Here is a 12,552-nt window from a genome sequence, read left to right on the forward strand (position 1 = left end):
ACAGTGTGAATCTGACTACACCATTATTGAATTTAAAATACAGTCATGCATTGCATAACAATGTCTTAGTCAATGACAGACTGTATATATGATTGTGGTCCTGTTAGATTAGTACCATATAGCCTAGGTGTGTAGTAGGCTATACCACCTAGGTTTGCGTAAGTACTGTAGGGGAGGAAGAAATTTTCCCCTACCCTTCTAAGTTCTGGCTGATCCAAGAATTAAATTGACATGAGACAGATTATTAGGAGAAAAACAAAAGTTTATTAACGTGTACATAGGAGAAACCCAGGAAAACTGTGTAACTTTCCAAAGAAGGTATACAGATGGCCAACATGCACATGAAAAGATGTTCAACATCACTAAATATTAAAAATAACAAGTGTTGGAGAGGATGTGGAGAAAAGGGAACCCTCATACACTGGTGGTGGGAATGCAAACTGGTGCAGCCACTATGGAACACAGTATGGAGATTTTTCAAAAAATTAAAAACAAATGCCATATGATCCAGCTATTCCACTGCTGTGTATTTATCCAAAGAATATTAAATCAATAATTAAAAAAGATATATGCACCCCTATGTTCATCACAGCATTATTCACAATAGCCAAGACACAGAAGCAACCCAAGTGCCCATCAGCGAATGAATGAAGATGTGGTATATGTATACAGTGGAATACTACTCAGCCATAAAAAAGGACAAAAATCATGCCATTTGTGACAACATGGATGGACCTTGAGAGTATTATGCTAAGTGAAATAAGACAGAGAAAGACAAATACGATATGATTTCACTCATATGTGGAAGATAAACACATAGATAAGGGGAACAGACTGGTGGCTATCAGAGGGAAGAGGGGTGGAGGGAGAGCAAAAGGGGTAAAGGGGGCACGTATGGTGACGGATAAAAACCAGACTATTGGTGGTGAGCACGCTGCAGTCTATACAGAAACTTAAATATAATAATGTACACCTGAAATCTACACAATATTATAAACCAATATGACCTCAATAAAATAATTAAAATGCCAAAAAAAAAAAAAAAGATGTTGGGGGTGGGGAGAGGCAGGGACTTCAAAGGGAAGGAAGGCGATTCACAGGTGCGTGAAAAGGAGCAAATGTTTGGAATGTTCCTTTGGCCACACAGAAACAGAAGAACACAATGGGGAGCCCGGCAAACGCTTTCCTAGGGTCCTGCCTGTCTGCCACCTAGCTCATCATATGCTCAGGTGACAGCTCACCTCCAGAGACAGGTTTTTCTAATCTGAATTCTTTTAGGTAGTTAAGGGGGAGGTAACAAGAAAAACTTTGAGTCTTTTGTTTCTTAAAAATAATCAGCCTAAAATAATCCCCATTTTGGGGTGGCAAATTTTGTTCCCCTTCAGTACACACTATGATCGCACAATGATGAAATCACCTAATGACACGTTTCTCAGGACGTGTCTCCGTTGTTAAGCAATGCATGACTATCTCATTGACTAACCATCACATGGATGTAGTCCATGCCCCTTTGCATTGCATATATCCAGGACCTGGCTCTTTGTCTGTCTCTCTAGCCTCTTCTCCCATTTCTCCCCACCACAAACCTTATAGTATATAGTTTGCTCATGCTGTTCCCTCCACCTAGTATGTCCTTTTCATTTTTCTTCACCCGGCTTACTTTTACTCAGTTTTCAATAGGTGGGCTTGATCTCTTCTAGAAAGTCTTCTGTGAGCCTCCAGGTTTGGCTACATGCCCCATGTAGTACAATTAGTACATCACTCTGCTACCATAATATCTTATACATACCTTGATTTTTATCACTTAACATGTCATATTAAAATATTTACCTGTCTGACTCCAGCCTGTAGGCTCCTCAAGAGGAGAGACCTTATCTGCTTCATCTTAAACTTCCCATGGCTCAGCACAAAGCTTGACGTATAATAATAGTTCTTGATGTGAACTGAACTGATGCAATTTAGCCTTAATCCTGAATCACCAGGAAACTACCTCCTAAATCCAGTCATTAGTAAGGTTGCTAGTACCATTACTCTTTCATATAATTTTTAGAGCTAGATGTCCTTTTTAGAGTCTCACTGTGCCTCTTAGACTGGTGTATGGATAAGCCCCCCTCCCAAAGGAATCTCTGAAATCACAGGACCAACATAGTATATCATCCTGGAGTATCAATTTCACCCAAAGATTTTGGGTAAAATGATTTTGATGTTAGAACAGATAAAGACGTATTTTGGGGTCGCGTAAGAGAGACTTCTGCTTATGCCAGGCTGTTCTCAGGCAAGCCTCCATGTCCTTGGGAGAACAAGTTCTATAATGAGTGGTAGCATTTGAGAAACACTAATGTACAGATCATTGTTTTACACTGTGGCTGAGTTCTTGTTCTAGAGCCTTCCATATAAAAATATCCACCCCAGTGAGGCCAAAGCGTAGGAACGATCTCAGGAACAGCCAGAAGAGAGAGAGGTTTCATCCTGGGCCTGGGTTAGGTTTTAAAAGGCGTCTGCCTGATAGGCAGGGGAGGTCTTCTGAAATTAGTACATCACTGTGCTTGGTACAAAATATCCTAGATGGTAGATGAAGGCAGGGGAGAGGAGGCAGCACAACAACGTCAGAACAGAAAAAAGAGAAGGTTTGGGTCCAAGTGGAGGCCAGATCAAAGAGCGGAAGGAAGTGAAGGACAGCACAAGGGAGGCAGGGAACATGAGGAGGGAAGAATCCAATAGAACTGTGGTTAAAGATGGGACTAGATGTGGGTGTTTGGTGATAACCTACAAAATTATTACATCTTTGGTTGGATGGCATGGGGAGTTTTCACCCCTTTCATTCCCACTACAGGGGAGTCCTGGTAGTTTGAGATCCTCCAAGTCTGTTTTCTTACAGCTTTTCCATACATTAAATGTGAGAATGAGGTAGCATCACAACTGGAACATTAACATCTGTCCAGAGCTTGCCTTTGCCAGATAAAGCTCACTGGGTTCATTTCTGTCTTCAGCAACGGAAGATAACAGTGCCTGTTGTTGTGGGACTGTGCCACACACATCTATGTTTTTCCAGGTCCCCGTAACGATTTTTCTAATGTTTGCTCACTGTTCACTTACTGCCTTTTCAGCTGCTACCCATTGGCCTGTCCCAAAGCCAATCAATGCCACCCATTTGGGTTTCGTTATTTCAGTAACCCATTTCAGCATGCCAATCTAAATATCAGTTTTCCATTGCTGTTTTTCAAACCACCCGAGAGTACTTATTTCTGTATGGACTAAAGCTATTCAAGGACGGGGATATGATTGCCATCCACACTCATGTATCTCCAGCACCTGCCAAGGTGCCTGACATACGGTAATACCCAACAAATAGTCCATGAATCTTAGTGAACCATTTATGGTTATAAACATTGAAATAAGCCTTGAGTAGTGTTTGGAATCTGCATTATCCTATTAAAATCAGCAGGTTCCATACCATAATTCACATTGGCAAATGTTTTGTGAAATGAAAATCAAAAGACAAATACTAGCTCTGAAAAACCATTTTTTTCTTCTGATATGCTTCGCCCTTAGCCTGTATTAGGAAGAAAACAGATGGACTTGTGATCAGGTGTTTCCCAATAATTTTTCAAACCTCAAAAAAGGAAGAAACATCATTAACATGTTACCTCTGCCAGTCCTGTCTTAAAAAATAAAACTTCAAATAAATTATTGAGAAGGGGCAAAAAAAAAAATCTCTGAAAAGAGAATGAGGTAGCATCATGCAAGAGGAAGTGACATAAAATGATGCAAGAGAAACAGAGGAGGGCCGGCCCCGTGGCTTAGTGGTTGGGTGCATGCGCTCTGCTGCTGGCGGCCCGGGTTCGGATCTTGGGCGCGCACCGACGCACCGCTTCTCTGGCCATGCTGAGACTGCATCCCACATACAGCAACTAGAAGGATGTGCAGCTATGACATACAGCTATCTACTGGGGCTTTGGGGGGAAAATAAATAAATAAATAAAGATCTTTAAAAAAAAACAAAACAGAGGAAACAGCAAGGGGATAATTAGGAAGGCTAATTTAAAGTAGATAATAGAGTCAATTTAATTCACGCAACATTTATTCAGTGCCTATCATGTATCAGGCATTATTTTAGGTGATGGAGGAACAGAGATAACAAGACTGGGCCCCAGCCTTCAAGGAGTTTGCAGTCTTCTCTAAAGGTGCCTTGGGAAGGAAAAGCCAACAGTAGAAAATCCAGTATCTAATGCCCAGGCTTTCTAATTAAGAGGTCTTTGAAAGCTAAAACGGGAATCTTTTCTGTAACACATACAATCTGGTCCCTTCACATGATCTACAACTTTCCAGCAAAAAAAGAGTGATGAATCTGCCTTGAGTTTTGATAATCACTTGTCAGGCTGCACAAGGGGAAAAATGGTATGGATTTGGAGAGCAACCTTCAAGGGCAGAACTTCTCTCCCACATTCTATAACCAAGACATTTTCTAAAGGTATTAGAAAGATATTTCCCCAATATAACCTCTTAAAGAAAAAAACTAGGCTAATTATACTTTTCCTTCTCAATTAAATCTCCTAAATGAGCGTTAGACAAGCTCTGGCATGATGTGGAGCTTCTCCAAAGGCCCTAATTTATTCTGCGTTAGTGGTATTTCACTGTAGGCGGGTAATGAGTGTTTTGCAAATGGTTATTCCAAAAGAATTAGTTGTACATGTATTCAAAGACTTTCACTACCCTAGGATCTTTTTATTTTTTATTAGAGAAGAACTCAGTCTCCATAGTAGCCTTCTGGTTGTCTCCTTGCTGCTGGTAGAAGAAGATGCACAGAGGAGCACAGAGGTGCACAGAAGCACTGGGTACTTCAAAGTTGGGCAGAGTCAAGAACAAAATTCCAATTTTGAATACGAGACTACCTCTTACCCACCTCAAAACAAGAACCTGCAGTATTAAACAAATTATATAATAAATTAAGTTATTAATGGGATTTTCTCAAACAGGAATAAATGGTTAAAGATGGAGCCTTTCTAGTGAGAAACTGATTATACTAGAAAGCTGCTACAGACATAGTGATAAGCCATCAAAAAACCTGCCCTGCCTATCACCCTACAGTGAAGAGGCCAGTCTCCAAGCCGCCTCACAGACTGTGTTGTAGTACACCATTCTTAAACATGGACATGTGAATAAAGCTTCCAACATGAAGGGCAGAGCCAAAAACAACAGAAAATGGGACGTTTAAAATAAACACAGGCATTGTAGGCAGTTGAAGAAAACTTTTAAAATGTAGAAAAAAACATGGAGTTAATATTCTCAGAGAAATATGAGAAGATACTGCTTCCATGAAATAAGAACAGGATGCTATTAAGAAAAAAGTTTGAGGAATTAAAAACATGATGTTAGAAATGTAAAAATTAAATAGAAGAGTTGGAAGAGTTATTAGAACCAAAGACGAGATATTTTTTAAAATAGGAGAAAAGATAAGAAAATCAGATGGATCCAAGAGATCCAACATCTAAGTAATTAATGTAAGTTTCAGAAAGCATAGAGAAAACAGGAAATTATATAACAGAAGAAACCACCCAGAACTGAAGAATATGATTTTTAGATTGAAAAGGCCTTTAAAATACCTAGAACAATGACTGAAAAAGCCCCAACATCAACTAACAATATCAGGAACTATCAGAACATGAGGAATAAAGAAAAGAAAACCCTACAAACTTCCAGAGATGAAAACAAAATACGAGGGATCAGAAATCAGAATGACATCAGCTTCTCATCAGCAGTATAAGAAGGTAGATGAAAATGGAGCAATGCTTTCAAAATTCTGAGAGGAAATTATTTCCAATTAATATGCTATCCTTGGCCAAACCATCAGTTAAGTGTGAATGAAGCAAAACAACATCTTAAATGTCCAAGGTCTCAAAAAGCAACCAGGTATTGTGGAACCTGGATCTTATATAATTTGGGGAGCCCTCTTTAAGAAAAAGTCATGAAATTACAAACCAAATTGGGTGTGAAAATGAATGTTTATTTAGAGTGAGAAAAGAAATCACAACAGACTGGAGCCATGGAGGTTCAGGGCTCTTTCTTTTAAAATCTCTTTAGAAGATTTACCAAAAATGCTTCTTGATGGCAACCTGGCCACTCCCTACTCAACCGCTTGCCACAATTTGCAGCCCTTACAGGGGCCTCCTGAGCTTCATGAGCTCCAGGATAGATCTGCCTCCATACGCCCTGTCTCAGGAAGCCATGCTCCAGCAAAACCGAGGAATGAGACGGTGTGGAAGCCAAGAAAGAAACAGGAATCCAGTACACTTCAAAGGGTAGTAGTGAGGGAGCTCTCAGTGTTAACAGGGGGCTCAGAGAATAACCACTCCCAGAGAGTGGAGGGCGGAGCAGAGATGTTGCCAAGGGGAAAAAAAAAAAAACCACTACTTAGTTGATGTTTAACTCTATTGAGAGAAATTTTACCATCCTGTCAAAGTTTGAGCAAGATTGGTAATGAGTACTCAAAAAACTAAGCAATTGAAGAAAACATAGCAATTACTGACTCTAGGGGATAGAAAAAGGTTGTACAAGAAAGGAAGTGTAAAAATGGTATATCACGTGGCTCAGTTGTGAATAATACATAGTCATAATAATGTAAACACTAAACATTGCTGTAACAAAAAATTAGGATATAACTATATTGGGACTTTGCAAGAAAGAGAAGTAAATGTGAGATAGAATAATGAAGGGATAAGAGAGCTAAATCCTCATCCTCCACTGCAGGATGTCGGTAGATACTATCTAGAACTGGAAAAAGAAAAAGAAACAGCCAGTATTAGCATGTTATTTGGGAATATGGTGGTAAATATGAGAGAGACATAGCCAAAAGCACTGAAAGTAGTTGCCTTGAGGGAGGCAGTTCAGTATAGACTCAGTAAAAACCTTGTAGAACTTATGACTTCTATGCATTTATTTATGTTGACCAAAACAGAGAATTAAAAAAGGAAGTAATAGCCTCAAGAGCAGTGAGACAGAAAGATGTTGGAAATAAAATGAAGGTGCCTCTGCTAAACTACCTCAAATTCAGTGTTTTTCAAGTTGTGGTCCTGCAACCACCTGCATTCAAATACCTGGAGTGCTAGTTTATAATTCAGATTTATAGACCCATCCCAGACCTAAATAATAAGCATCTCTTGGGGTGGGCCTCGGAATCTACAATTTCAATCTACAAGAAAAAAATTATTGCTAAAGTAAACCAAAGAACAAAAAAATAATAAAAAACAACAACTTTTGTAGAAACAAAGGGTCAATGACCCATAAAACATACCATGGCAGACACTGCTGGTTGCTTACCAAATATCCATTCTCCCTTCCTTCCTTATTAGCAGAGCCCTATTTTGTTGTATTAGCAACATATCTGACTAAAACACTGAATTTTCTCAGGCTCCTTTACAGTTAGGAGTGGCTATGTGACATAGTTCTCATATGAATGAGATATAAGACGTCTGCTGGGTAGAACCTTCAGGAAAGATCTAATTATTATTAAAAAAAGGACAGACTCAGCTGGTACATGCCTGGCCCTTCTTTCTAATAAGCACAGAAGAGGGGCCTGTCTTTCAGAGGACAAAAGCAGCCCACGGAGGAGGCTGGTGCAGGAGCAGGAGACAGATGGAGCCTGTCCTGGCCTTGGACTTCTCACCTCCAGACATCAGGTTATCTGAGAAAAACAAACTCCTTACTAGTAAGCCACTCTAGCAGGGTTTTCTGTTACTTGTAGCTGAATGAAGTCCTAATGACATCTCGTACTTGTTCAAACGTGTCTTTGATATATGTTGAACACCTTTTATCGAGTGCTTACTATGGGCACTGTGCTAGGAATAACACAATGGGCCAGACAAATAAGGCTCTTTCCCTCATGGAACGTGGAATACAGTCAGAGTAGAAGAATCTACAGGTATTTGAGTCCAGGATTCAGGGAAGCTATGGTTTGCTGTCACAGATCCAAAGTAATAGAGTAAATCAAACTAAACCACTTGATTTATGTTTCTAGGAAATTCTCAGGGGACCACATGCCAGAAAGAACAACATTCGGAACACTGGGAGGTTTAGGTTTTAGCTGTAATTCTTCAGCAAAGTAGATTGGGGGAAGCAACGTGGGGTACTTGCTTAATTTTTCCTGAATCCTTCTTTCTTCTTTGAAAGACAAGAAGATTGGGCTTAATAATCTTGAAGGCTATCCTTAGCTCTAAAATATTTTTGTGATTACATTGAACACAGAGGGGCATGAAAAATACCAAACAAGAATGTTTCTAAATTTAGATTCTAAGAGGTCAAGTCAGAGAATATATTAAATGAATGTTCCGGAAAAACAAATCACAAACAACTCCCCACCCCCAAATTAAACAAACAAGCAAACAACAGCGTGGAGGGGGTGCTGCTGTTATGGAAGAAGTTCTGGTTTGAGTCCTGGCCCTGCCACGTAACAGCTGGGTGACTCGAGGCCAGATCCTTAGTCCTTCTCAGTTTCAGCTTCCTTGTTTATGAAGAGGCTATTACTCTTACCTCACAGTGCTGCTTATGGAAATCGCCTTGTACTCTGTAAAGCCCCATTATGATCTGTTACCAGCAAGATTCTGGTCAGTGGCTTATAATATCTAAATCCTGCAAGGGAAATACAGGAGTGTGCTTCGATATCTTCAGTTTAATGCTTCATCACATAAGGCTGCTAGATCTTTTGAGTTTCCATCTCCCTCCAGTAGTGTATCTTGTGACCCATTTTATTTTTACACAAGAGAACAAACGAGAAAGAAAAACAGCTAAAATTCAAATCATCTCTCTGTGTGTGTAGCCCCAGTAAAGGTTTGGGGGAGAGAGCTGCCTGGTTAAAAGGGAAGCTGAGTTCACGTGAAGTGTAGGGATGACAGCACTTACCTGTGGCCTCTAATTATTCATATGCAGCATTGTATAGGACTGTGAGTAATCTAGTTTTTATCTTATGATCTGGCTATAGAAACAAATATGGATCTGAACTCTGTCTACATATGCAGCCATTAGTTGATGACACAGTACTGACTTTCATTCTCTTACCCACAATTATAAAAGGTTTTGCAATAACAGGAACTTTGGCTATGGGAGTGGCTCCACATATAGTAAAACCGCCCTTATCCATTTTCAACAAGCAGATGCATTTGCGGAAAAGAGATAATCTTTTCATTACAACCAACATAGGTAACATCTGTACTTTGACCAATTAGGCATCGCAGCCGATGCTAACTTGAGGGTGGTGGGGAGATAAGAAAGCAGACGTCTTTCTTTCTCTTTACCCCCTTTATACTCCAGTCATTGCCAAATCCTGACCATCTCAAAGTGCCATTTGCTAAGATTAGGCAAGAGACCTAACCAAGGATATATTGGGGAAGACATCAAATCCAATAACTGGTGCCGAACATGAGATTCAGTAGTTTTACCTAGGCCATCCCAACCAGCATCCACCGGAAGGGTGAGGAAGAAACCCATAGAACATAAGGAAAAATATGCAGTATGAGAGAAGTGGTGGTACTATTTTCCACCTCCCATGACAGAAGTGAGAGGATGTCAAGGCTCTTTAAAAAAGGAAATTGAATGCTTGGCTCTATAATGCCAGAACAAATAATGCACAACCAGAAATAATGTCCCGGTTTCTGCTTATATTGGGCACTCTCCTCTTGTAAAGTCGAAGGACCATAGTCAATAAATCCTTCGTATCAATTCCATATCTCTTTCAGAAAGTCTAAGAACAGAAGGTAACTACATCATTATTAAGCGACGAACTCTCAGTCGTGAAGAACTAAGTCTGAAGCGGCACTGGCCCTATATCTCAGTGTATTATGATTCTCCCCTAGCGTGTCTAACATGGTACAAAACCCAGATTACACTGAATAGGTTGCACATCTGCTTAAAAACAGTACATGTTTCTTACGAACAATAAGCCCATACTACCTATTAAAATGAATGTAAAAATACATATAAAATTCTTATGCCACTTTATGAGCCAAACAGAGCGGTGGGTGGGGCGATGGGGCAAATGGTCTGCAAGGAGGTGGAAAATGGCAGACACTGAGGGGAGACGCGGAAGAGAACGGGAAGGAAATGGTCATTTCTGTGACTATTAGACCAGGTGCCAGGCTGAAATTTTAAAATGATCTATTTCATAAAGCGATCAGTTTCCCTTCTTGAAACATAAGTCTTTTTTACATCTAGGGCTAGATGCTATCTCCAGAGGTTATCCCTCTGGACCCAGGCAGGGTCACCTAAAACTATTTTTAGGTCCAACGTAAACCTCTCCAACCACTGCTAATCTTACCCCTTTCTACCCACTGGCCTATTAGTGGAAGCTAAGTAATAGCTCAGGGGACTTGATCAATCAGTCGCCTCTTATTATTAGATTCCAGGCTTCTGGCCTAAGGAAGGCATCCGGTTCCTGTATTTGGGGATTGGCGCTAACCAGGAGAGACAGTAGGGGTGTAAGTGCCCACGGCTATGTGGAGCAGACTGAAAACAGCTCGGGGTCTCTGCGCCAGAAACGAGACATCACCTGCGGGTGTCTTCCGATCCTCGGGGCGGAAAGGAAGGCAGGGACTTCACTCCTCGACGCTCCTCGCACCGGACAACACGGTCGACCTTCCTGGCTGGGGACGCAGCAGTGTTCACTCCAGGGCCGCCGGCGGACAGTGGGGCGCCGGCGTGGTGGGAGCCACGAGGGGCGGCCGCCCCCAGCCCCGAGGGGGCTCCCAGGTCAGCCTCCCCAGCCCCGGGCCTTCCCACCCCTCCCCTGCCCGAGCCCGCCTGCCCGGCCCGCCTCCTCTGGCCGACCCCTCTCCCCGCCCGAGTGCCCCTCCGGCCGCCCAGCCCCCTCCGCGTCCGGTGCCCTGCTCACAGCGGGCGTCTCACCTGCGCCGAGCGCCTCCGAGCCGAGCCGTCCGCCTCCCGCCCGGCGCGCCGAGTGCTGCAGCCACCCAGCAGGTGCGAGCGCCCCGCCCGGCCCGGGCCAGCCACCAGCCGGCCCTCCCCGCTCCTGCCCGCCCCTCCCCGGCCCTGCCCGTGTGCTGGGCCTCCGGTCTCACAGCCCGCGCTCCCCTCCACTCCCCTGACCCTTCCGCCCCGAGGACACTGGCCCCGGACACTCCTTAAGGTGTGTGCTCCCACAGGGGCCGGTCGTGGGCGCCCAAGGTGGGCTGCGGCCAACCATGACCTCCTATGATGCAAAGCAATTACAGAGCCTGGGAGGTGGCGAGGACGAGGTCTCAGCGCAGAGGCTGTCACAAGGAACACTGGTTACCAAGCCAGACAATCACGGTGAACACACCTGAGAACTAGTCACGGATCACCTTCCAGCAAAGGCAGACTCTGGTGCCATATCCTGGACCAGAATCCAGTTTTCTAGTTTAAGCTTGGTGTCACATTCATTCATTCATTCACTTACTCATTGACTTCATTCATTCATTCAACAAATCTACCACATGCTACTGGGTAGGCACTGTTCTAGGTGCTGGAGATAGAGCTGCGAAGGAGACAAAGTCCCTGCCTTGAAGGAGCTCGCTTACTCCTAAGGAATGCATGATTTTCTTCATAGGTATCATGTGGTCTCAATGCCCTCATCTGTAAGTTAAGCTGTTGGCCTAGCTGAATAGTTTCCCACCCTGTCTGTTGCTCATAATCCCAGTGGAAGTTAAAAGACCCAAGAGCTAAGGCTCCATCTCAGACCTCCTGGTCAGAATCCGGGAGGTGCTGGCAGACGTACCTATTGGAAACCTCTCAGGGGACCGGAGGAAGTCAGGGTTAAGAACCTGCCCCTAGATCTCTAAGATTCCTTCTGTCTTATTCCATTGTGGAGGGCACTGGAAACCAAGAAAGGCTTTGTGGGAAAGATGCGGTATTTAGGTTTTAAAGGCAAAGGATATACACTAGCAGGGTGGAAGGGGACGGAATCCCAAGTACGGCTTCTTTTGATCAAATAGCTTTTCTTTTCTGTGAAGTCAAGCAAAGGCACTTTTGAGCATAAGGCATAAACTTGAGCAAATCTTTCCTCTCTAGAGCAGAGAGAGTGAGGCCTGGTGGAAGGAGATAATGGCAGAGGCACTGCTCTCAGTTCAAAGCTAATTGAACCATATGCTTCAGATGAATAATGTGCCAGAGCCAGGCGGTGGGAGAGCACTTTAATTTCCTGTCAACTTGGGAGTTCATTTAACCACCAGGCCTCATTCTGGTGCTTGCTCACACCCATTATTTTGAAATGGATGATAAGGCGAGTCCTGTATACCTATCACCCTGGGAAATGCTGTTTCCTGTCACCAGATCCCTGCTATGCTCATAAGGTTTTCTTTTTCTCTAAGGCTATAATGATGAAACAAATGTGTGATCTCTTAGTTGTAGTTACTGGTGGGTAGAGATGCTTCTTAACATTGAAAAATCAGAACTAAGAAAATGATCTCTGTCTCAAATCATAATATCCAAGTGCCAGGACAAACCAGTTTTTACAAAATAAATTTTACCGTCTTTAACTTGATCTGTAAAAACAATGTAAATCAAATAGCTTAAATCAAAACAGTT

General features: G+C 42.6%; 1 protein-coding gene across 1 annotated transcript in view; it reads right to left on the reverse strand.

The window, feature by feature from the left end:
• The window catches only part of TMEM45B (transmembrane protein 45B), a 29,326-nt gene extending 18,635 nt beyond the window's left edge, over nt 1-10,691 (reverse strand). Inside the window, exon 1 of the mRNA XM_058544817.1 lies at nt 10,538-10,691. The gene's annotated coding sequence lies outside the window, so the exon portion shown is untranslated. The remainder of the gene's footprint in view (nt 1-10,537) is intronic.
• Between the last annotated feature and the right edge of the window lie 1,861 nt (nt 10,692-12,552).

Source organism: Diceros bicornis, chromosome 7 (genome assembly GCF_020826845.1).
Source record: "Diceros bicornis minor isolate mBicDic1 chromosome 7, mDicBic1.mat.cur, whole genome shotgun sequence".
In the NCBI taxonomy this organism is placed as follows: Eukaryota; Metazoa; Chordata; class Mammalia; order Perissodactyla; family Rhinocerotidae; genus Diceros; species Diceros bicornis.